The sequence below is a fragment of the Heterocephalus glaber genome, unplaced genomic scaffold (genome assembly GCF_053883595.1).
Source record: "Heterocephalus glaber isolate CG9 unplaced genomic scaffold, H.glaber_assembly_v1.0 deba00001537, whole genome shotgun sequence".
Classification (NCBI taxonomy): Eukaryota; Metazoa; Chordata; class Mammalia; order Rodentia; family Bathyergidae; genus Heterocephalus; species Heterocephalus glaber.
In genome coordinates, this window is record NW_028258332.1 from 4,632,806 (window position 1) to 4,655,593 (window position 22,788).

The 22,788-nt window shown below is 43.1% G+C and overlaps 1 long non-coding RNA gene across 2 annotated transcripts; it reads left to right on the forward strand.

Moving 5' to 3' along the window:
* Nucleotides 1-7,391: 7,391 nt before the first annotated feature.
* On the forward strand, nucleotides 7,392-20,928 carry LOC101717740 (uncharacterized). 2 transcript variants are annotated; one of them, XR_002395075.2, is made up of 4 exons: nucleotides 7,392-7,645; nucleotides 10,132-10,309; nucleotides 19,867-20,019; nucleotides 20,621-20,928. It is a non-coding gene; the product is annotated as an uncharacterized LOC101717740 (long non-coding RNA). The 2 variants fall into 2 exon arrangements; XR_002395076.2 differs by having other exon boundaries at nucleotides 7,395-7,588; nucleotides 20,621-20,927.
* The last annotated feature ends 1,860 nt before the right edge of the window (nucleotides 20,929-22,788 follow it).

Consider the following 22,788-nt stretch of genomic DNA (forward strand, 5'->3'; position numbering starts at 1 on the left):
CGTAAATGCTGGCCCACACATGCATGGCCTCCCCACTCCCACACCGCCTCCCCAGGAGTGCGCCTTCACCATAGCTGAGGAAGCTGCACTGATCCATCCTTGTCACCTGGAGGCTGAGCTCTGTCAGGGGTCAGTCTTGGGGCCCGACATGCTGTGGGTTTGCACAAAAGTACACGGAGATGTATCACTGTCACAGTACCAAGCAGAGTAGTTCACTACCCCCTGGCCCCCAGTGCTCCACCTGCCCCTCCACTGCTGCCACCCACAGATTTTGTGCCATCTCCATTGTGCGTATTTTTTGTGTGTCATGAAGTTGGAATCTCCACAGTGTGCGGGCTTTGTAGGTTGATTTCTTTCATTTAATGATAGGCACAGAAGGTTCCTCCCTGTGTTTTCATGACTCAATGTCTTTTTCTTTTTAGCACTAGCACTCCATTGTCTGGAAATACCACAGTTCATTTTTCCATTCTCCTCCTACGGGCATCTTGGGTGTGTCCAGTTCAGGCAATTATGAGTAACATGCTGTAAACCCTGTGTGCTGGTTTCCGGGTGGACATGCTCGTGGCATTCTAAAATACGTACAGAACGGGCTCTGGTAACACATTCTGATCACCAGAGACGGGCCTGAGAGGATGGAGGAGAGACCATGACAGGGCCTTTCGCCTACTTGGAAGCACATCTTTTTGCCCAGTACCAACGACCTTGCAGGACTTCCTTACATATTTGCTGAGATTCTCAGAGCAACCCAACTTTATTGGGAGGCATTCTTGCATTCTATCTCCTAGGTAATACCTGTTATATGTACTCTTCCTGCTTCTAAGAAAGGCATGTAGTTTGAACCAGTTTAAGGAGTATGCTCACAGGAAGCGTTGGGCCCTGTGAGCGAGTATAAGTCACCTCGATCCAGGGTGGTGATGTGTTTGGTCGCTCTGTTCTTGGGTCACTCCTGGGGCAACCAGCCAGCGGGCCAGGTCTGCAAAGGATGCAGTTTCTTGAGAGCTTGCAACTAGCTGGGCGACTTCTGGAGGGAAACCAAGCATGCATGGGATTCTCCGCAGAGCTGGCTCCCAATCAAACCTCACAGTATTTCTGGAATTTAATTGATTTAAGCTTATTATGAAGAGGAACCAGCATGGGACCCTTTAGACTCTCTTAGATTCACTTTCCTTCTTTTTTAAAAAAAATAATTTTATTGGTGCATTTTAGGTATATAATACAATGACATTCATCAATGGAAATTTGCACCTTTACATAATCACTCTCGGTTCTTATTATTTCCCCTTCCCCTGCCCTCCCCTCAACCCCTCCATCCCTCTCTATTTACAAAGACTTTGTTTCTATTGTTTCATTTTCTCCTATTAATTCCATTCCCTCACTTTCCTTCTTTGAGCCACTGAGCAATTATTACAGATCCTTCTGCTGCGTTTTCCAAGTGCAGGCCAGCCCAAGGAGACTGTGTCCTCTCTAGCATCTTTCCTATTCGATATCCAACAGAAGAGTCACTGCCTCTGTCCTCCCCGACCTTGTTGCTTCTGGCTCTGCCTCCCATGGCCTTCCCATAGGAACTTGTCTTTGGACTTGGAAATTCCTATCTTCAAACTCTGTCCCCAAGTCAATTATTTATGCTTCTTAGGGAGTTTGCTCATACATGCTCAGATGTAGGAACATGTGTTCTTTCGGGTTTATACCCCAAAGTAAGAAAAGCTCCAAGATCTTTTAATTAATGTTTTGAGTTCTTTATATATTTTAGATGTTGGAACTCTGTCCAAGGAGTAGCTGGGAAAGATGGTTTCCCCATTCTGTCTCTTTACTCTGTTGGTTGTTTCCTTCACTGTGCAGAAGCATTGCGATGTGATATAATTCTATTTGTTGGTTCTCAGTATTATTTCTTGTGCTATTGGGGTTCTGTTCAGAAAGTCTTAGACTTCCCAACATAAAAGACGAAAAATGGCAACCAAAATTAATAGACACTTCTCAGAAAAATAAATACTAATGACCAATAAATATGTAAAAAAATGTTTAATGTCACTGATTATTAGAGAAATGCAAATTAAAAATACAATGAGATACTATCTTACCCCAGGAAAAATGGCCATCATCAAGAAATCTAACAATTACAAATGCTGATGAGAATGTGGGGAGAAAGGAACCCTTCTACATTGTCAGTGTGCATGTAAACTAGTGCAACCACTATGGAAATCAGTGTGGAGATTGCTCAAAAACTAAAACTAGAAATTCTATTTGACCCAGCTATTCCCCTCTGGGTATGTTCCCCAAAGAGTTAAAATCATCATATTTTAGGGACACAGGCATATCCATATTTATAGCAGCACACTTTATAATAGCTAGACATGGAAGTGGCCTATGTGTCCATCAACAGATGAATGGATAAGGAAAGTGTGGTATTTATACACAATGGAGTACCACTGTGCCACAAAGAAAGATGTATTTGAGGTATTCATAGGTAACTGGATGCAACTTGAGAACATAATGGTCAGTGAAACAAATCAGACACACAAGCTTAAATATTACATGCTTTCTCTTATATGAGAAACAAATAAGGAGCAAAATAGAAGACAGATAAATAGGAAATAGAAGTTCAAATAATCCCCAAAATTCCTGATTCCACTTAACAAAAATAGTTTAATAAATATGCTAGTTTATTTCACTCATACTGCTAGTTTCTCTTAGTTCATTGAAAAGAAAATTTTGTGCTATTATGTTTCTTCTTTGTAAAAATCTTTTTGTCTCTGTGTAACTACTTTGAAGATACAAAACACAGTGTATTAACTATTATTATTCTTTTATTATTTTATACTAATTTTATTTTTTCATAAAATAGAAAAGTACTTCTAAATTAAATGATTGCTTGAGTACTATTTACCCACAGTGTGGTCGGTGTGTATAAACATGTAGAGTCTTACAGCTGATGCTGTAGTTTGGATATCCGGGGTTCACCCAAAATGCATTGTCAGGCCCTGTTCCTCAGCGCTCTGCCCAGCCCCAAGCCCAGCATCCCCGGTCCCCTTAATTTCCCTGTAGTTTGGTCTTTTCTGTCGTCTCCCTTGAAAGTCTGTAAATGGAGAGCTGTAGTCCACAGTGTCTTGCATTTTGTTTCTGTCACTTAGCATAACGCCTGAGATTCACCCACAGGACTTGCATGTATTAGTGGTTACTTCATTTTGTTTTTGAGTAGTTTTCAATTTTGGGGAGGGCCCAACATATGTTTACCCATTCGTACAATCATTTGGGTCGTTTTATGCACCTTATTGTGAACATCAGTTTTTATTTCACTCGCGTAGATAGCTAGACATGGGCTACTGCTCTGTAAGGTGAGTGCACGCTTCACTTTATGAGAAACCGCCAAACTTTTCCCAAGGTATTGTGGTTCTTTTACATTTTACGACCTAGATATGAGAATTCCACTTGTTTGACATCCTTGCCAGCAGTGCATTGTCCGTTTAAAATTATTTTTCAGTATTAAACACTAGCACTTCTAACAAATGTTTAATGATTTCTTGAGGTTTTAAATTGTATGTCTCTAATGACTAATGTGGTTATTTTTCATCCGTATATTTGTTGGAAAAGTTTCTCCAGTTTTTAATGAGTTTTTTTAATATTGAGATTTGAGAGCGCATATTTTCTCTCCATATTTTCATATTTAAACTTTTTATGTCTGTTTCATATTCTGGATAAACTTTAAAAAGTCTTCTAGGTCTTTAAAATGTGTTGTCTGCTAATGCGTTTATTTATTTTGTGCAGTCCTGGGCCTTGCACCCAGGCCTTGTGCATCCTAGGCAATGTCTCCCGTGTCCAGTTCTCCAGAATTTTTCATTGACCCTTTAAAAAGTAGGTATTATTGGTTTTGTTTCAGGATGTCTTTTTTAAAAAACATGGATGCCGTTTCTTATTTTAATCTCTGAGTTGCAAAAAAATAATCCTCATTTTAAAGCCACTTTTCAAATATTTAAGTTGTTTTTGTTCCCCGTGGGGTCATCGTACTTCCTGACCGTTGAATCTATCAGGTATCGCTCTCAGCATCTGTGCCTCCCACCGCTGCTGTTGACCTTCATCCTCTCGCTCCACGTTGTCCCACCCCTCTCCCCTCAGAGCTGGTCCTCCCAGTCACACCGAGGCCTCCTCTGCTTGGTTCCAGGGCTCATGCTTCAGGACCAGCTGCATCCACAGCCCGCTGCAGAAGTCCCTGAGCTCCCCGGGCAGCCTTGGGCTCCTGTGCCTCCAGGTCTGCTTCCTCCTGCCTCCCTGGGTAAGCAGCTCCCATGAGCCAGCCTGCGTCTCCCCTGGCTCTGTTCCTTCCTTCCTGGGAGGTAGAATCTGACCCCAGTGAGCTCCAGCTGAGTTTGCCTTTGGTCCCCTTGGCACTGTAGACGGCGCTGTCTCTGTGTGCCTTCAGAGCCAGAGGTCAGCAAGGCCGGGCCAGGCTCCACATCCCCTTGAGTTCCTGCCTCTCTCCTGGTCTATGACGGTGTCTGTCCTTGGTCCTGTCCCCTCATCCCCTCAGTTGCATGTTCTCCACCATCGCTGTGTGCTCCGAGGCAGTGCAGGGCAGTCCCGGGAGGTCTAGGTGTGAGCTTCCCACCCCACCTGGCCACAAGCTCATCCCCTTTACAGAGCTAGCCCCAGGGCATCGCACACTAACGGCCACACACTTTCAGGCCACACCTTTCAGGTGAGACGGGTCAAGATGAATGAAAGAAGACAGCGTCGCAGGAGGACCCCAAGTCCCTGGCTTTCTGCCGTTGGGACGATGTTTTGAAGCTAGCAGACTTTTCATGACCTCTCACAGGATGAGGGACGTCTATGGTGACTAACGCGGTTCAGCATCTCAGAAATCACGGCTCTGACTCACTTACCAAGGCACCGAAGAGCTCCAAGGGAATTCACAGTCTGATTAGTGCAAGACTTTAAAAGATAAATCTGCAACAGCTTCAGAGAGGCAGCAAAATTAATGGCTGGCCATCTGGCTTGGTTTTATTGACCTATTTGTTCCAACTGTGCTTGTTGGCGTTGCACCTGGGATGCGGGAAGATGAAATAGCTGTGAGGTATTTTTAAAGGACTTCTGAGACTTGGCTCTCTCTGTTCCTGCAAGAATTTGTGTGAGACGATGCTACTGCGACGATGCTCACTCGCTAACAGACACTGATTGTCTGACGTGCACCGAGCGCTCTTCTGGGTGGGTGCAGCCTAGCATCCACAGACCTGGGGGCTACTCTGCCTGGTGCTTCCTGGCCATGCCCACATTTGCTCTTTTTTGAAATTCTTAACCGTGTGCTAGAAATTTTGTAAGCGCTAAATAAAAAATCTTGCCCAGGACACCATAGGGTTCTCTTTTAATTGCCTTCTCTTCCCCTTCCTCTCTTCCTTTTCCCTTCATTTCCTCTTCTCTTTTCTTTTCCTTTGCCTTTTCTTTCCTGCTCTCTTCCATCATTTGTCTCCCTCTCTCCCTCCCTCCCTGAATACAACATATGCTTCTATTCAGGGTTTTATCTGTGATAAAAACCTAGGAAAGTGCTGCTGTCCACCTGCACAGCCCTTTGGTCTTCCTGACCCAACTCAGCATTTCCAGCCCTGTGTCCTGTGTGCACTAGGCAGAGGACAGTCCTTTGGAAGAGGAGATTCACTGGGGTAGGGAAAAAGAGAAGAGAGAAAAAGGAAGGGGGAGGAACAGAGGCAGAATGAACCGGTCTCTGCTCTCTCATGGTGTTGGAACCCTCCCTCTACCTGGCCTTAGAGACTGGAATTTGACCTCAGACTCAACAGCCCGACTGCACTGTGAGCCCAGCCTGCAGAAGTGGGTAGCCAGCAGGGGGGAAAGAGAGCAGGGTGAATGAAAGGAAGTGGTCAGTGGGGGGTCTCTGCAAGGCCGAGGCAGGAAGATTGCAAGTTCAAATCCAGCTTGGGGAAACAGCAATGTAGTGAAACCCTGTCTCAAAATTTAAAAACGTATTTATTTATTTGAAACAGAGCCTGACTATGTAGCTCAGGCTGACCTTGAACTCTCGGCAGTGCTCCTAGCTCACCCTCCTGAATGTTGGGGTTATAAGCATGCACCACCACGCCTAGTTTCAAAATAAAAAAATTTCTTTTTTTTTAAAGTGGGGTGTGGATGTAGCTCAACGTGAAAGCCTTGGGTTCATCCCCAGTACTGAAAAAGAGAAAGGCACGCGTTTGGAGCCACCAAGCTGGAATCTTCCCTCTCTGGCTCGATGCTTCCCAGGGCACTGGCTTGAGGCTGTTTCTCTGCCTGGGCCGTGGGGACAGGGCTGTCCGTGACTGCACTGAGCGCAACCCGTCTTTTCCTGCCAGGGGAAGTTGCTGCTGAGCCCAGGGTCGGCTCCACACCAGGAGCTCCAGGGCCACAGAGAAAGGCCGTGCCCTACGGGTGGTCACTTCTGTCTTTATCTTTCTTCCTGCTTTTCCTGTTGGGCTCAGGAAAAATACCCAGGCCTGGCAGCCTCTGTCTCTGGAAGCTGGGAGCCAGGTTGGTTTCTCAGCACTTCTTCTCATTTCTGACACTTTTCTTGAGCGGATGGAGGGGACAGAGACCGGCAGGTAAGACAATGGCAGAGGAAGGCATCCGCTCTTTGATATTTAATTGGACATCTGGCACCTGTCAGGACACGGTGGCAGGGAGGGAGGACAGTGGTCAGTGCAGAGGGCTGGGGGGTGGTCAGCTGGGTGAGGCCCGTGTACTCAGGGTTTTCCTTGTCTCTGTCACCTCCAGGGCCAGGCTTTTTCCTTTCCAGGGGGTGCGAATTTGCGAGCTAGAAACAGAGGCTGCCATCTACATTCTTTGCAGCGTTTGTCCAGCTCTGCTAGTGCATTTGCTCATTTTCTCCTCTATGGAATTCTGTAAGGAAGGGAAGATGCTGTCCCTGCCAGGAAGTTGAGCATTAGCTAACCTGCTCAAGGCCGTGTTGAAAGTGAGGATGAATTCCACAGCCAGGGTCAGGGGCAGAGATGAAATGTAAAGGTACCCAGCTTGGAGGGCTGCGTGGGGGCACACGGTGGATGCTGGCAATGCTGTGAACCTGTCCGGTGGGTCCTCTGGGGCGTCATGAGCTTTACAAGGTCACTGCCTCTCTCCATGCGGACTCTTGGGCCCTGCAGCAGTAGCTGAGACCTGTGAATGGTCAGCTTCTCCCTGGTCCTCACAAACTACTCTGTGTGTGTCTGTGACACAGCTGCTTTTGCCAGCCAGCTTCCTGTTGGGCTAAGGGTCCAGGCACTGCTCCATGTCCACAGCAACTGCTCCTGTTTCTGCCCACCAGGCGGGGTGCTAGCTCAGGGGGGTTTTATCTAGGGATCACCCACTTCTCCCTGAGCAGGTCAGTTGCCAGAGAGTTTTTACTTTTGCCTTGGCCTCGCCTCCGTATTTATGCACACTCTGTGTATGTGTTTACTCAAGGCAAATAGCTACTGGCCTCAAATAACCCCCTGTTGACTGTAACAGGGCCGCACTTTGTTTTCTCTGTAAATAAACGAGATCCAAAATTATCCAACATCTGCAGAGCTCAACTTGACACCATGCTGCCTTCTCCCTTGCATTCTCCGGAACACAAACGGTTTGCCATTTACTCTGTTGAATCTCCTTTTTGAAATATCTGCTTTTTTGCTAGACAGTGAGTTTCATGTTTTGTGGCATCGTTTCCTCTGAATGACTGAACTCAGTCCAGTGTAAATGGGCTCTGCTGGATGCTGGCTGTGCAGCTGGTTAGGGAGCACTAGGTGCTGTGCTGAGTCCCCGCTGGGCACCAAGCTCTGAGGCTGGAGGGTCAGTGGGAGGTGTTCCCCTGGGTTTCTCTCAGCTGCAGCCTCCAGGCCTGACCCCTTCCAGCCCTGCTCCCACCTCTAGTGAAACCTCCCCTAACCTCTCTGGCTTGCAGCTCTGTTCACAAAATCCAAGAGCAGTGAGCCAGGTGTACAATCCCAGAATGCTGGAGTTCTTATAAATTCTGTGCTGAATTCTTGTGCATAAGTAAAATTCCCCCCATCCCTAAATTCGATAGGTCAGTGCCTTAAGGTACTTTCAAATGTGCATCATTATTGAACAACTCTTTAGAATGTTTTAAGGCAGAGTGAAATTTTGCTAAAAGTATGCACACGGAAAAATTCAGGCAAATGGTCATTTTTTTGCATGAATAAGCTCATAAATTTTCTTTCGTAGGTATTTCGAATGTTGGCTCAGAAAGATATACGTGACTATAAAGATAAAATTTCTCATTCTTTTTAATTTGCTTTAATTTTTTGATTAACATCTCTCAGTTGAACATGTTAATGGTTCGGTGTGAGATTTCAGTATATGTATATATCATATATTGAGCAAATGAAAGTAGTTAGCACCTCCTTCTCCACGTCATTTCTTTATGTTTGGAGCCTTTGAGCTCTTCTCTTTCAGATCTTCATGAAAACATCACAGATCACGGTGAGCTAAGTCAGCCCACTGTGGTCTGGAAACCAAAACGCATTCATTCTTTTTTTGGTACCTGTTATCCAACCTACTTTTCTCCCCAACTTTCCTCCTTCTCAGCCTCTATTAATCACCATTCAAATTTTAGCTTCTATATATGAGAGAGATCATGCTATACTTGTCTTTTTGTGTCTGGTCTGGCTTATTTCACTCAATATAATATTCTCCAGTTTCATCGATTTTTCTGCAAATGATAGGGCTTAAATCTTTTTAATGGCTGAATAATACTCCATGTGTATATGTACAATACTATATTTTCTTTATGCACTCATCTGTTGATGGTCACCCTTTCTTAGCTATTTTGAGTAATGCTGAAATAAACGTGGAATGCAGGCATCTCTTTGATATGCTGATCTCACTACTTTTAGTTGTGTATCCAGAAATGGGATAGTTAGATCACGTAATAGATCTGCTTTTAGTTTCTGAGGAACTTCCATAGTGTTTTCCATAGAGCCTGTACTAATTTACCTTCCCACCAACAGTGTGTAAGAGTTCCCTTTTCCCCGTGTTTTTGCCAACATTTCTTAGGTTTTTAAAATACCCATTCTAACGAGACTGAGATGACATCTTACTGTAATTTTTATTTGCATTTCTCTGATCTAATGATTGAATGATTGAACTTTCTAATGATTAAACATTTTAAATATATTTGTTGGCCCTTTGTATTTCTTTGTTTGAGAAGTGTTTATTCGGATCATTCACCCATTTGAAAAATTAGACTACTTGTTTCTTAGTTTTGTAAGTTCTTTATGTATTGTTGATACTGATCCTTCATCAGATGGGGAACTGGCAGCACTGTCTCCGTTCTGTAGGTTGTCCTTTCTCTCTGTTAATCCCCTCCTTTGCCTGCAGAAGCTGATAGTTTAATGTAGCCCCATTGGTCCATTTTAGGCTTCATGTCAAGGTGACTGTACCAATGTCTCAATGTGATTTCCCTACATGTTCATCTAGGGTTTTCAGAGTTTAAGGTCTTATCCTCATGTCTTTGACCCATTTTGAGTTGTTTTTTGTACAAGGAGAGGGGTGCAGGTCAGATTCTAGTCTTCTGGATGCAGAGGTGTGGTTTGCCCAGCACTGGAGGCTGAAGGGCCTGGGTTTGCGGGCAGTGTTAATACATGTAGAGGTATCGAGTGACCGCTTTACGTCAAGTTCAGGTGTCAGTTTGCTGTCATTGTCTCATTACATTGTCTCATTTTCCCATTAACTGTCAGAAGGCACGAGCTTTTCCTTGTTATGAAAGCTGAGGAAAAATTTTCACAGTATTTCAAAAACTAAAATATTTAGAAATTCAAGTGAGTTATGTTTTGAGAAAACTCAATATGGGAGGCAAAATATTATTAAATGAATATAGTTAAAACAGGAAAGTTGGTATTACTCCTAGATTTGGAAAAAAATGTTTCAAAGTTGTTAGAGTGAACTTTGATTTTTAAAAACCTCAAATTACATTTCACAGGAAAGCAAAGCATTTTGTAACAGAAGGTAGACTTTATATTCTATAACTGCTTACTAAGTCAAGGCTGTCTTCTGCCCTCTGTATTTCCAGTTTAGTACAGTTTTATAGAGAACTTCTCCATGAAAGCAGGGGAGAGGTTTGTTATCTATCCAGCTCTGATTTGCCTGGCCCATTTATTTCCACAGTGTATCACAGGCTGTGTGCTGGTTTCCTTAAGCTTCCTGGATCCCAAAGGAAGCTGGAGGAACTTGTGCGCCAGTCATCAGCAAAGCCCGGACACCCAGCTGAACGAATCCCTCAGTGAGCTGCCCACGAGCCCTCAGGAGTCCAGCTCATGCCTAGTGCTCTTCCCAGCATGGACAGGTCAGTCTGGCTTCATGCTGACCCAGAGTGAGGCGTGGAAACTCAGCCGGGACACCTGGGAGCAGACAGAACCCTGGGATTTCAAATGACGCTGTCCCTCCACCCCGTACCTGAAACCCCAGCCTGACACAGTGGGAGATGAAAGACACAGCAATGGTATAAGAAGCAGGATCAGGGCTCAATAGCATCAGTTAGCACCTCCAAGCATCAAGGAAAATATGCTACACAGAAGGCCCACTCCACGCAGAGCCTTACACGCCCATGGAGACTGAGACTGTGGTGGTCTGTGTAGAATTATACACTACAGGGTGGAAAAGATGGGGTGAGAACCATTCTTGGGTTAATTTCAGTGCTCACTAGAACTTATCACCTCTGACACTGTAAGAAAAGTGCCCTTAATGGCTTGTATTGATAGATGCTTTGCATGTTGCCAAGGAACCTCACAGTCTCATCAAGTATCTGTCCAAGTACCTCTTCACTGTCCTACAGAGAAGTCTCAGGTCATGGCAATTCCACCTCCTCATCTTCATGAATGCTGCCATCTTCACCTGGAATCTTCCCGCCGTGTTCACTGGGGTTTTCCTTTCCTGTCTAAGATCTTGCCAAGTCCCGCCTCTGTGCCTGCAGCCTCCCTGAGTCCTCCTACTTCTGGCGCCCATCACCCTCCTGTTGTGTAGACTGATCTGGGCTGTGTAGTAAGCTCCTTTAAGGCTTTTCATTCGTTTATTTCACCTGGCTGTGATCATGCAAGTGTCTGCAGTGATACTGAGCACACCTGAAGGGTGGCTGTCTTTCCCACAGCGAGCCTGTGTCCTGTGTAGGTGGCACAGGGTCCAACACACATGCATTTATGTGGTCATCACTACCTGGGGGCATTTGCCAAAGCACAACTCCCAATCTTTGTGTTTACACAGACTCATATGCTCCCCTTTTCTCCTGGAGGTGCTGGAACTGCAGGCCTGCATGAAATAAAAAATAAATAAATAAAAAGCTAGGAAGCACTGATTAAGCCATAGCTATTCAGAGGGAGCATAGGACGATGATACATGTATTACTAAAACCACATCTGTTTTAAAGTGCATGCTCATGATTGTGTAGAAGCAGTTGAATGAATAACAAAACTAGAATATTGTGTACAAGTCAGTGCGGTTCAGGAAATGCCTAATGGCTGCAGTTTCTATAAAAGTAGAACTAATTTCTACAGTAACTTTGTAAAGGTAAAGATACTGCTGTCTGTCCAAAAATGATGTCAGTATTGACCATGAATTTTGAGAGAATCTCTTATTATTTGAGAATGATATCCAGTTATTTAGGAAGGACACCTGTGCACTCACCAGGGAAGTGCCCAGCCCTGCCTGGCATTGGTCATTGTGGCTTTCGTATTTTCCATGGGATGAGTCGAAGTCACCTGTGTTGAGTGGTTCTGATGAGAAGAATTGTGGATATGATGGAGATCAGCAGCAACTTGACAGATGGGCTGGAGGATTCAGGATGGGAGAAATGTGTGGAAGGGAAGGTTATGATCAGAGTGAGCCTGGGAGGGGTTCACTGCACTCAACGGGCCACAGAGGGCAGTGGTACCAGGGACGGGGCAGGCAGTGGCCAAAAGAACAGGCTGACAGTAAAAGGCAGATTAATCTGACGTTTGCCAGGCCTGAGGTGTTTTAATGCATGCTAACTCTTAGTTCTTACAACCGCCCAGCCGGTGTATAAATGAGCACCGTTCCAATTGTTGTGGGAGGAAGAGTCAGGATTGAGAAGTTTCTAGGATGCAAGATCTGCAGTCTCATCGCAGAATCATCAGAATCCAAGTAACCCACCTGAGACGAGCATTCCTCCGCCCACCAGAGCCTGATCCCAGAGCCTGATCACAGGCTCCTCCTCCCTGAGGCCCTGCAGAGAGCCTACACCCCTGCTCCCGTCTCTGTCTGTGGGTGGAACTGCATGCTGCTCTCCAATGGCTCCTTTCTTGTATCTGGACCAAGTTGGCCTTATTGAAAGTCTGATATTTAAATGATAGGTACTAAATCTTTTTAGGATGACTTTGAGCTGGTTTAATATGTAATCCCTATACAGGCCCCAAAATGCTTAAGCTCCTTTCTCCTTTTCCTCCTGGGGCCCATCTGAAGGATGGACAGTGCTCTCCGAATCTCCTCCTAGAAGCTGTGTCTTGAGGCTCAGTGTTGGCTCAAGTAAGGGACTCAGACCCACTGTGTATTGGAAATGGCAAGTATTGGAAGTACATGGGGATTATGGAGGGGAGCAGCATCTTAGAAGGAATGGACTTCCCAGCAAGAAAGCAGGTCCATTCCTACTGGCATCAGCAGGGACGATCTGGGCATGGTAGACATTCATTCTCACAAATAAAACTGGGGCCTCGCAGCCTTTGAAGGATCCTAAATCTATGTCATTTATGCAAAAACATAATCTTTGAGTAGACTGTGGCAGCCATACTTGGATGTTCATTAGAAAGGATGATATGGAGACTAGAGGTGGCCACACAATTTTTGATACTCTTCCCTTTGAGAGGTGGAATGATTTTTTCTCTCCCTCTGAATTTGAGACGAAGGGAATCTCATGACCCTTGTGACCAACAGAATGCAGTGGAAGTGATACTTTGCAACATCCAAAGCTTGGTCACAGTGGACTATGTAGCTTCCATTTTTATTCTAGGATGTTCACGCTTAAGACATTTCTTCTTATAATGCAGTTTCCCCAGAGGAAGAAGCCTTTTTTAAGTTTACACACATGATCTAGAAGTAGAACCAGTTTAACCCTAAGTTCAAAAATCTTTCTTTAATCCCTCAGCTCTCTATAAAACCAGAGGATGAGTTGCAGGATTGCGGAGTGTAGCATAGGGAGCATGTCCCTGTGAGGTGGGTGTGGGGTTCCAGTTAGGATTTTCCTTTCACCAGATGTGTGACTTTGGAGCTGTAATCCCTTCCATTTCACTTTTTTTTAACTTTATTAAGTTCTTTAATTGGTACATTGTAGGGATACAACACAATTGCATTTCTCATTGGGAATTGTACCTTTACATAATGCATCTTGGTTCTTATTTTTTCCTCATTCCTAGCCCTCCCTTCACGCCCTCCACCCTTCCCTATTTACAAAGACTTTATTTCCATTTTTTCCATTTCTCATCATCTTTCCTTTCCCTTCTTTCCTTTCCCCTGCCCCTCCCACTACCCCTACCCCTTTGGACCTTTTCTTCTTATTTTATATTATTGATTATTCATTCTAATCATGGGTACATTTTAGGTATACAATATAATGACATTCATCATTGGAAATTTGCACCTTTACATAGTCTCCCTTGGTTCTTATTATTCACCCTTGCCCAGCCCTCCCTTCAACCCCTCCAGTCCTCCCTATTTACAAACATTTTGTTCCTATTTTTCCATTTTCTCATATTAATCCCATTCCCTTCTGTCCTTTCCCCTAGCCCTCCCACTTCCTTCCCCTTTGCCCCTTTTCTTCCTATTTCACATTACCTATTATACATTTAGTCCTTATTTACACTTTCAGTTTCTCACACCAGAGAAACTGTTTGGTATTCATACATGTGTGTCCTATTTATTTCACTTAAGAGTATTGCCTCAATGTGCATCCACTTAGCTATAAATGTCTCTAATTTCTCATTTTTTATGGCTGAGTAGTACTCCATTTTATAAAAAAACCACATTTTCTTTATCCAGTCTCCACTTGATGGACATTTGGGCTGTTTCCAAGTTTTAGCTATCACAAACTGTGCTGCTATGAACATGGGTGCACATATATCACTGTGGTATGATTCTTTTAATTCTTTGGAGGAAGATCCCCAGCAGTGGAATAGTGGGATCAAATGGGACTTCCAGTCCTAGTTCTTTGAGGTATCTCCATACTGATTTCCACAGTGGTTGCACCAGTCTACACTCCCACCAGCAGTGGAGCTGGGCCCCTCTTTCCCCATAGCCCCACCAGCATTTGTTATTGGTTGATTTCATGATAGCAGCCATTCTTTCTGGGGTGAAGTGGAATCTCAGCGTTGTTTACATTTGCATCTTTCAAATGACCAGTGATGTTGAACATTTTTTCATGTATTTATTTGCTATTTCTACTTCTTTGTCTGAGAAATGTCTGTTCATTTCAGATGCCCATTTTCGGATTGGGTCTTTAAATTTGGGAGGTCTGATCTTTTTAAGTTCTTTATAGATTTGAGATAGTAGACCTTTGTCTGAGGAAGAGCAGGTGAAGATTTTTTTCCCACATTGTGAGTTGTCTCTTCACACTGCTAGTGGTTTCTCTTGCTGTGCAGAAGCCTTTTAATAAGAAGAGATCCCACTTGTTGATTGTTTGTGCTAGTTCATGGGCAACTGAGGTTTTGTTCATAAAATCTTGTCCTACACTGATGTCTTCAAGGGTTCTACCAAACCGCTGTTCCAACTGGTTCAGAGTTTCTATTTTAATATTTAGATCTTTAATCTATTTTGATTTTAGTTTAGTGCATGGTGAGAGATATAGGTCTAGTTTTAATCTTTGGCAAGTTGAAGTCCAATTTTTCCAGCACCATTTATTAAAGAGGCTATCTTTCCTCCAGTGAGGCTGTTTGGCTCCTTTATCGAAGATGAGATGGCTGAGTGTGTCTGGCATTGTTTCTGCATCTTCTAATCTGTTCCACTGGTCCTCAGGTCTGTTTCTTTGCCAGTACCATGCTGTTTTTATCACAGTAGCTTTGTGGTATAGTTGCAGGTTGGGGACTGTGATACCCCCTGCCATGTCTCTGTTACCTAGAATTGTTTTTGCTATTCTGGGTCTCTTCTTCTTCCAAATGAATTTTTGGATTGTTTTCTCAAGGTCCATGAAGTATGCTGCTGGGATCTCAATTGGAATTGCATTAAATCTATATAGCAGTTTTGGAAGTATGGCCATTTTCACTATATTAATCCTTCCTGCCCAGGAGCAGGGGATGTCTGTCCATTTTCTGATATCATCTTCAATCTCTCTTTTCAGAGTGCCATAGTTTTCAGAGAAGAGGTCTTTGATTTCTTTTGTTAGGTTGATTCCTAGGTATTTCAGTTTTTTGGATGCTATTGTGAAAGGAATTATTTTCCCTATTTCTCTCTCAGTGAGTCTGTCATTTGTGTAGAGGAAAGCTATTGATTTTTGTGTGTTGACCTTGTATCCAGCTACTTGACTGAATTTGCTTATTAAGTCTAGAAGACTTTTGGTGGAGTTCTTGGGGTCTTCTATATAGAGTATCATGTCATCTGCAAAAAATGACAATTTGACTTCTTCATTTCCAATCTTTATTCCTTTTATTTCTTTCTCTTGTCTAATTGCCGTGGCTAATGTTTCCAGAACTACATTGAACAAGAGTGGTGATAGTGGACATCCTTGTCTTGTTCCTGATTTTAGTGGGAAGGATTTCAGTTTTTGCCCATTCAGTATGATATTGGCTGTTGGCTTTTCATAGATGGCTTCTATCAGTTTGAGGTAGAGACCATCTATTCCAATTTTTTGTAGGGTTTTTATCATAAATGCATGTTATATTTTGTCAAATGCTTTTTGTGCTTCTGTGGAGATAATCATATGGTTTTTGTCCTTGGCTCTATTGATATAGTGTATTACATTGATTGATTTGCATATATCGAACCATCCCTGCATCCCTGGGATGAATCCCACTTGATCAGGGTGTATGCTCTTCTTGATGATCTTCTGTATTCTGTTTGCCATTATCTTATTAAGGATTTTTGCATCTATGTTCATTAGTGAGATTGGCCTGTAATTCTCTTTTTCGGTTGGGTCTTTCTCTGCTTTGGGGATCAAGGTGATGCTTGCTTCCAGGAATGAATTTGGGAGTATTGCTTCCCTTTCAATTTCATTGAAGAGTTTAAACAGTAGTGGCAGCAGTTCCTCTCTAAATGTCTTGTAGAATTCAGCAGTGAAGCCATCACGGCCTGGGCTTTTCTTAGTTGATAAGTTTTTAATTACATTTTCCATTTCATTGGTTGATATTGGGTTGTTCAGAATTTTTAGGTCTTCTTGGTTCAACTTTGGCAATTCATATGTATCTAGGAATCTGTCCATTTCTTCTGTGTTGTCCATCTTATTGGCGTATAGGTTCTGGAAGTAGGTATTGATGATCCTCTGGATTTCTGCTGGGTCTGTTGTCATTTCACCCTTTTCATTCCTAATTGCATGGATTTGGGTCTTTTCTTTCCTTTTTCTGACAAGGTTGGCTAAGGGTTTGTCAATTTTGTTGATTCTTTTGGAGAACCAAGTCTTGGCTTCATTGATTTTTTGTATCATTCTCTTAGTCTCCATTGCATTGATTTCTCCTCTGATCTTTATAATTTCCTCCCTTGTTTGGGCTCTGGGGTTGTCCTGTTCTTCTTTTTCTAGAAGTTTGAGGTTCAGCATAAGGTTGTTTAATTGGGCTCTCTGTGTTTTCCTAATATGCATATTCACTCTATGTATTTCCCTCGTAAGACTGCTTTCATTGTGTCCCATAGATTCTGATATGTTGTATTGGCATTGTCATTTAATGGAAGGAACTGTCTGATTTCTTCTTTAATTTCCTCTGTGACCCACTGGTTATTCAGAAGTGTGTTGTTCAATTTCCATGTGTTTGTGAAATTTTTCAAGTTTCTTTTGCTATGGATCTCCAATTTCATCACACTATGGTCTGATAATATACAGGAGATAACTTCAATTCCTTTTCACTTACTTAAACATGTTCTATGTGTGAGTATGTGGTGTATTTTTGAGAATGACCCATGTGCAGCTGAGAAGAATGTGTATTCTGATTTTGTGGGGTGGAAGACTGTGTAAACATCTGTTAAGTTCATTTGTTCAAGAGTTTGATTGAGTTCTAGTATTTCATTACTTATTTTTTGTCTAGTTGATCTATCTATTTGTGACAGTGGGGTGTTGAGGTCCCCCACTACAATTGTATTAGTGCATATATGACTTTTCATGTCTGTTAGTATTTGTTTTATATAGTTGGGTGCACTAGTGTTTGGTGCATAGATATTTATGATTGTCATCTCTTCCTCTTGGATTCTTCCCTTTACAAGGATGTAGTGTCCTTCTTTGTTTCTCTTAATCAGTGTTGGTTTGAAATCTACTTGATCTGCCAAGAGGATAGCTACTCCTGTTTTTTTTCGGGTTCCTGTCACATGGAGTATTGTTTTCCACCCTTTAACTTTCCGTCTACGAGTTTCCTTTTGAATTAAATGTGTTTCTTGTATGCAGCATATTGTTGGATTTTGCTTCTTGACCCATTCTGCCAGTCTATTTCTTTTGATTGGTGAATTGAGACCATTAACATTGATGGTTCTAACTGAAACGTATTGACTTGTCATTGCCATGACTTTTTCTTTTTGTTGGGTTCTCCCCCTTTACATTTAATTTCTTGTCATGCCAGATGGGTTCATTCTGCTTTGCTTCCTGGGGTTGTGATCCTCAATGTCTGTTCCTAGGATATTGTGTAAAATTCTTTGGAGTGCCGGTTTGGTATTCATGAAGTTCCTAAGGTGCTCTTTGTCATGAAAGTATCTTATTTCTCCATCCATTTTGAAAGGTAGTTTTGCAGGGTACATCAATCTGGGTTGGAGGCTGTTTTCTTTTAGGGCTTGGAATATGTCCCTCCAAGCTCTTCTTGCCTTGATGGTTTGTGTTGAGAAGTCTGCTGTGATTCTGATTGGCTTTCCTTTGTATGTGATTTGTTTCTTTTCTCTAACTGCTTGTAGAACTTTGTTCTTCTGTTGAGTTTCTGGAACCTTAACAATTATATGCCTATGTGTAGATTTTTTTTGATCAAGGCTATTTGGAGTCCTATATGCCTCACTTATCTGTATGTCAAGCTCTTTTCTCCTGCTTGGGATGTTTTCTGCCATTATTCCTGTCAAGAGATTTTTTTGTGTCGTTTGCATTCTCTCCTGTTTCTTCATTGACTCCAATCAGTCTCATGTTATTCTTCTTTGCATCACCTAGCAGCTGCTGGATTGATTTCTCATGTTCCCTTATAATTTTGAAGCAATTTTTCTTTTCCTGGTCACTAATTGCAATTTTATCTTCTATATCTGAAATTCTGTCCTCACATTGGCTCATTCTGCTGTGTAGACTTTCAGTGGAGTTTTTCATTTCCTGGAAATCTATTTGCACCTGTTTTATGGATTCCATTTGTTTCCTATGTTGGCATTCCATCACGTTCCTGAGCTTCTCTCTAGATTTATTAATCATGTCTTGCACTAGGGGCACAATTTCTCCTGTTACCTGAGAAATTATTTCTGATTTCATTTTTTCCAGATTCCCTTTTATTGCCAGTTCAGTGGGTCCAGGTGGTTGAGTATCAGAGTGTCCCATCTCATTTCCCTTTGGGGTTGCTGCAGGTGATCTGGAAGTCTGGTTTTGAGACTTATTTCCATGTTTTCTCATTTTGACTGGGGGAGGGCTGTTGGTGGCTGCACGGATTACCTCCTCTGAGCTGGGAGAGGTGGGACAGGGGCTGGGAGCAGAGGTAGGGATGTTGGTCCAAAAGCCCTTTCCTGTGGGCTGGGAGCAGCTGGAGGGATGGTGGCCAGGAAGCCCCTTCCTCTGGTCCAGGAGCAGTGGGATGGTGGCTCAGACGCCCCTCCCTGTGGGCCGGGAGAGGTGGAGGGGATGGTGGCCTGGAAGCCCCTTCCTCTGGGCCAGGAGCAGCAGGACAGAAGGTGGCTCAAAAGCCCTTTCCTCTGGGCTGGGAGAGGGGATGGATGGTGGCCAGGAAGCCCTTTCCTCTGGACCAGGAGCAGTGGGATGGTGGCTCAGAAGCCCCTACCTCTGGGCCTCGAGCAGCAGGACTCATTACCGTGGTCTGATGATCCAGTGTCCTCTGTGTCTTTGTAGTGTGGACCAGGTGGCTGCCTGTCTGCAGCGGGCTGATTTGGCATGTTCCATGTGACTCGGACCTGGGTAGGGTCTCCCTTCCATTTCTCATCAGCCAACACAGGACAAAGATAATTTCCCAAATTTCATTTGGAGGAATAAGATAGCAAACAAGGAGAAAGCATTTGTCAGGGAGCTTAGGATATAGAAGGTGCCTTGTAAGTAGCTGCTGGACTGCATTTATTGAGCACCTCTTTCTGTGTGCTATATGTATATGTAGTGTCCAAAATCCATCTGGAAGGAATGATGATGTTTCTGTTTTTCACATGAAGAAGCTGAGGTTCAATTGCATTAGCAACTTTACTAAAGTACCTTAGAGAGAAAATGGACCAGGATTCAAACCAAATACTTTCTGACTCTGCAAGCTATGTACAGTCTATCCTCATGCCACATGACTTTCGGGAGAGGGAAGATTGGTTTGGGGTTACACAAGGGGGCAAGTTGGTGTGTAGAGTCCCATACAGGCATGGAAAGCGACCACAGGGATGGCACAAGGCACTTAAACTCTACCCAGACACAAGTGGCTGGGAAGACAGCCCTGTTCCATATGCTCTTGGTGACATTTGGTCTTTAACTCTTTTCCCATCAAAAATAGGTCAGGGGAGGAGTACAGGTTGTTTTCTAAGCAGTGGAACACTGTATTTCAGCTGGGGCTACTGGGCCTGGCCTCCTGATGAGGTTCAAGTGGAAGCTGTTTCAGTCTGGTTTTTGGTTGACGAGATGTCCAGCTGAGCATGACTAAATGGCTTCATTCCCATTTGCACATGATCCAAAAGGACTTTGTGGCCAGCCCTAGTCATGTGAGTATCTCCAGGGAAGCAGATTCTTCTCTGTTTAAGTTTCTAAAGAGGTTGCACACTGAGAAGTTACTGATGACTTATGGTTTGGGACAGAGCTACAGTTTCTTAAATTGGTTCATCCAGTGTTGCAATGCCAAGGAAGAGAAAATATAAGTACATCACCAATGCACTTACAGATTTGCTTTCTCAGTGCCTGGCTGCCACTGACTCAAACACGGAAGCTGATTTCATTTCACATCTCCAGTGAATAAAGTTAACTCATTTTGTGGAAGATTTCAGGTAAGAACAAGCTTCCAGAGTGACATTTCCCAAAATTTAAGAGAAGGCATATTTTAAGATTATAACTCAATTTAGATTATAGATTTAGATTTTAGATTGTAACTTTAATGAACTTGATCCAATGTGGACATATGATACTAATGAATGGCTGGTGTGCCATAAGAAATCCGTGATAACATTCCTGTCTTTAGGAATGTAGGAATTCACAGGCTGTAGAGATCGGACATCTGGAGATACTATGTGGAACGGCGGGTAACCTTGTGCGTGGTGATTGGGTTCATCGATATGTAGTCGCTTATCTTTCTTCTTTTCTCTCTCTTAGGCTCTGAGGTCTATTTCCCTCACTAAGCCCACAATGACAAAAAAAAAAAATCACAGAACCCATGGATCTTGGTGAAGATTTCCAGATCAATGGGAGAAATTGGAGACTCTCATGATGCTGAAGTCCAGACAGCAAGGAGTATGTGGCTAGAGACAAGTTGCCTTCATTCCTGGACCCTCCTCCAAAAGTCCCTCCCTCCCCTCTCTCTCTATCTCCCACTCACTCTGCTATTTCTGCCCTCAGGTAATTTGTAATCATTTGATACAATAAAGATGACCTTGTGTTTAAGTCACAAGATAATGTCTTCTCAGGAAATGCATCTTGTTCAACGTCCACTCCAGCAACTAGCTGTTGGGAATTTTTGAAGACAGAGAGCAGATCTATTTCCAAGATACCCTTTTCTAGATGTCATCCTTTGGTTAGCGCAGAAGCTCTTGGGCTGAGTTTATGGCTTTTTTAAAGACTGAAATATTTTATCTCAGGTTATTAACTGGATGGTTTTGTCTTCAGTGGTGGGAACTGAGTCACGTAACTTGAGTCTCCAGAATTTAGCTCAGTGTCCTATTTGAAATGTGGAGTGAATAGATTCTGGTTGTTAATGATGCATTCAAAGTTATGATTTCTTTGTTTCGGAATGTATTTGACTGACTTTCCAGCAACACGGCTGAAATCCTAAGGAATCTTACAATTTTTAAATCGAGAGATGACATTTGAGCTTGGAGAAAATCAGAATGAAAACTCCAATATCTTGAGACACTGGGAGGCAAATAAGTTTAACATCCCCATAGCTCTGAACAAGCAGTCTTAGCATTATAGGAAAGAAGCTGTGTTATCAGTTTGTCTGCAGTAGGAGATTAGAGTAAAGTTCCTAACCCTGTATGTTCTTTGAAACACAATTGCAGTGTTTAGAGACCAAATTCCTGGCTACCATGGAAAGCAATTTTTTGACACCTACTGTGATTGAAATGAAAGTCAACAGAGCTCTTCAGATAATGTGTTTAGATCACTGCCGTCCTAGCCACAACTGGGTCCCTGAATTACCAAAAGAGTATGACTTAAAGTTGTGGCTCAGTGTCTCTGTAAAGATACTTGAACATGGAAAATTAGTCATCAACAGAAATGTTATTGCTTTAGTTGTCTAATATTTTACCTTCACCGATCTCATGCATTTGTAGAACCAGGGGACAGGGGCTGCTATGGAGGGACTTTAACCAGGTCTTCAGTCAGAAGCAGCTCCAAGCCCCGGTCCCAGAGTGAACATGCATTCATTGGCACGAGGTCCCCACTTGGTACCCAGTTCATCCACATGAGTGGCAGATTGTGTCCTGATTGTTGTCCTGTTACTGACAGCAAAAGTTCAGCCCCAATGAAGTCCATCAGCAAGAATTCAATTGCTAAATTTGGCTGGATTTTTACAAAATCATTCTAGACTGAACAGCACAGGCTTAGATATTTAAACAACCAAATCCCATGTGTGCTGTGCTCTGTCATGACTGCCTTCCAGAAGTATGGTAAATGGACCTTTTGAAGTACCCAACACAAAACAAAACATTGAGAAATCCCTTCTATTTCGGGCTTTTTATTGAATACAAAAACAATAAACTAAGAGATGTGATGCATTATTGTATTCTGCTTGAGTTAACAGGGGCTTAAAGATTAAAAAAATTAAATATATATGTTGTTTTATTTAAAAAAGATGAGCATACTCATTCCACTTTATTTTTGAACCTACTAGCAGAGCATTATTAGTTCACACTAATAAAATATCTAATGTTTTTGCTTCTTTTCCTGTGCAGTGATTTAAGTTTCTGCTAACTCAACATCTATTTCTCCAGACACACAAAAGCATTGCATGGCATGAAATGGTCTTGCTGGGGCTTTCCTGCATGGTCCTGCATGAGGTCACTTTTCTGGATGTCAATACCTGAGGGTCTCTGGTTCCCCTATCCTCATTTATCTTTTTCCTGTGCCTGATTTCTGTCCTGGAATTGCTGGAGTCTCAGGGTGGTTGGTGCTGTTCTGGGTATGAAATCATGGATGCTCAGTTCCAAGCCAAGTTTCTGCTCTGCACCCTGGAAGCCATGATGGGCCTTTGTCAGCCACACCAATGGAACTTTCTAGAGAAGAACCTGAGCTGGGAAGAGGAAAATGGGACTCATATCGATTTG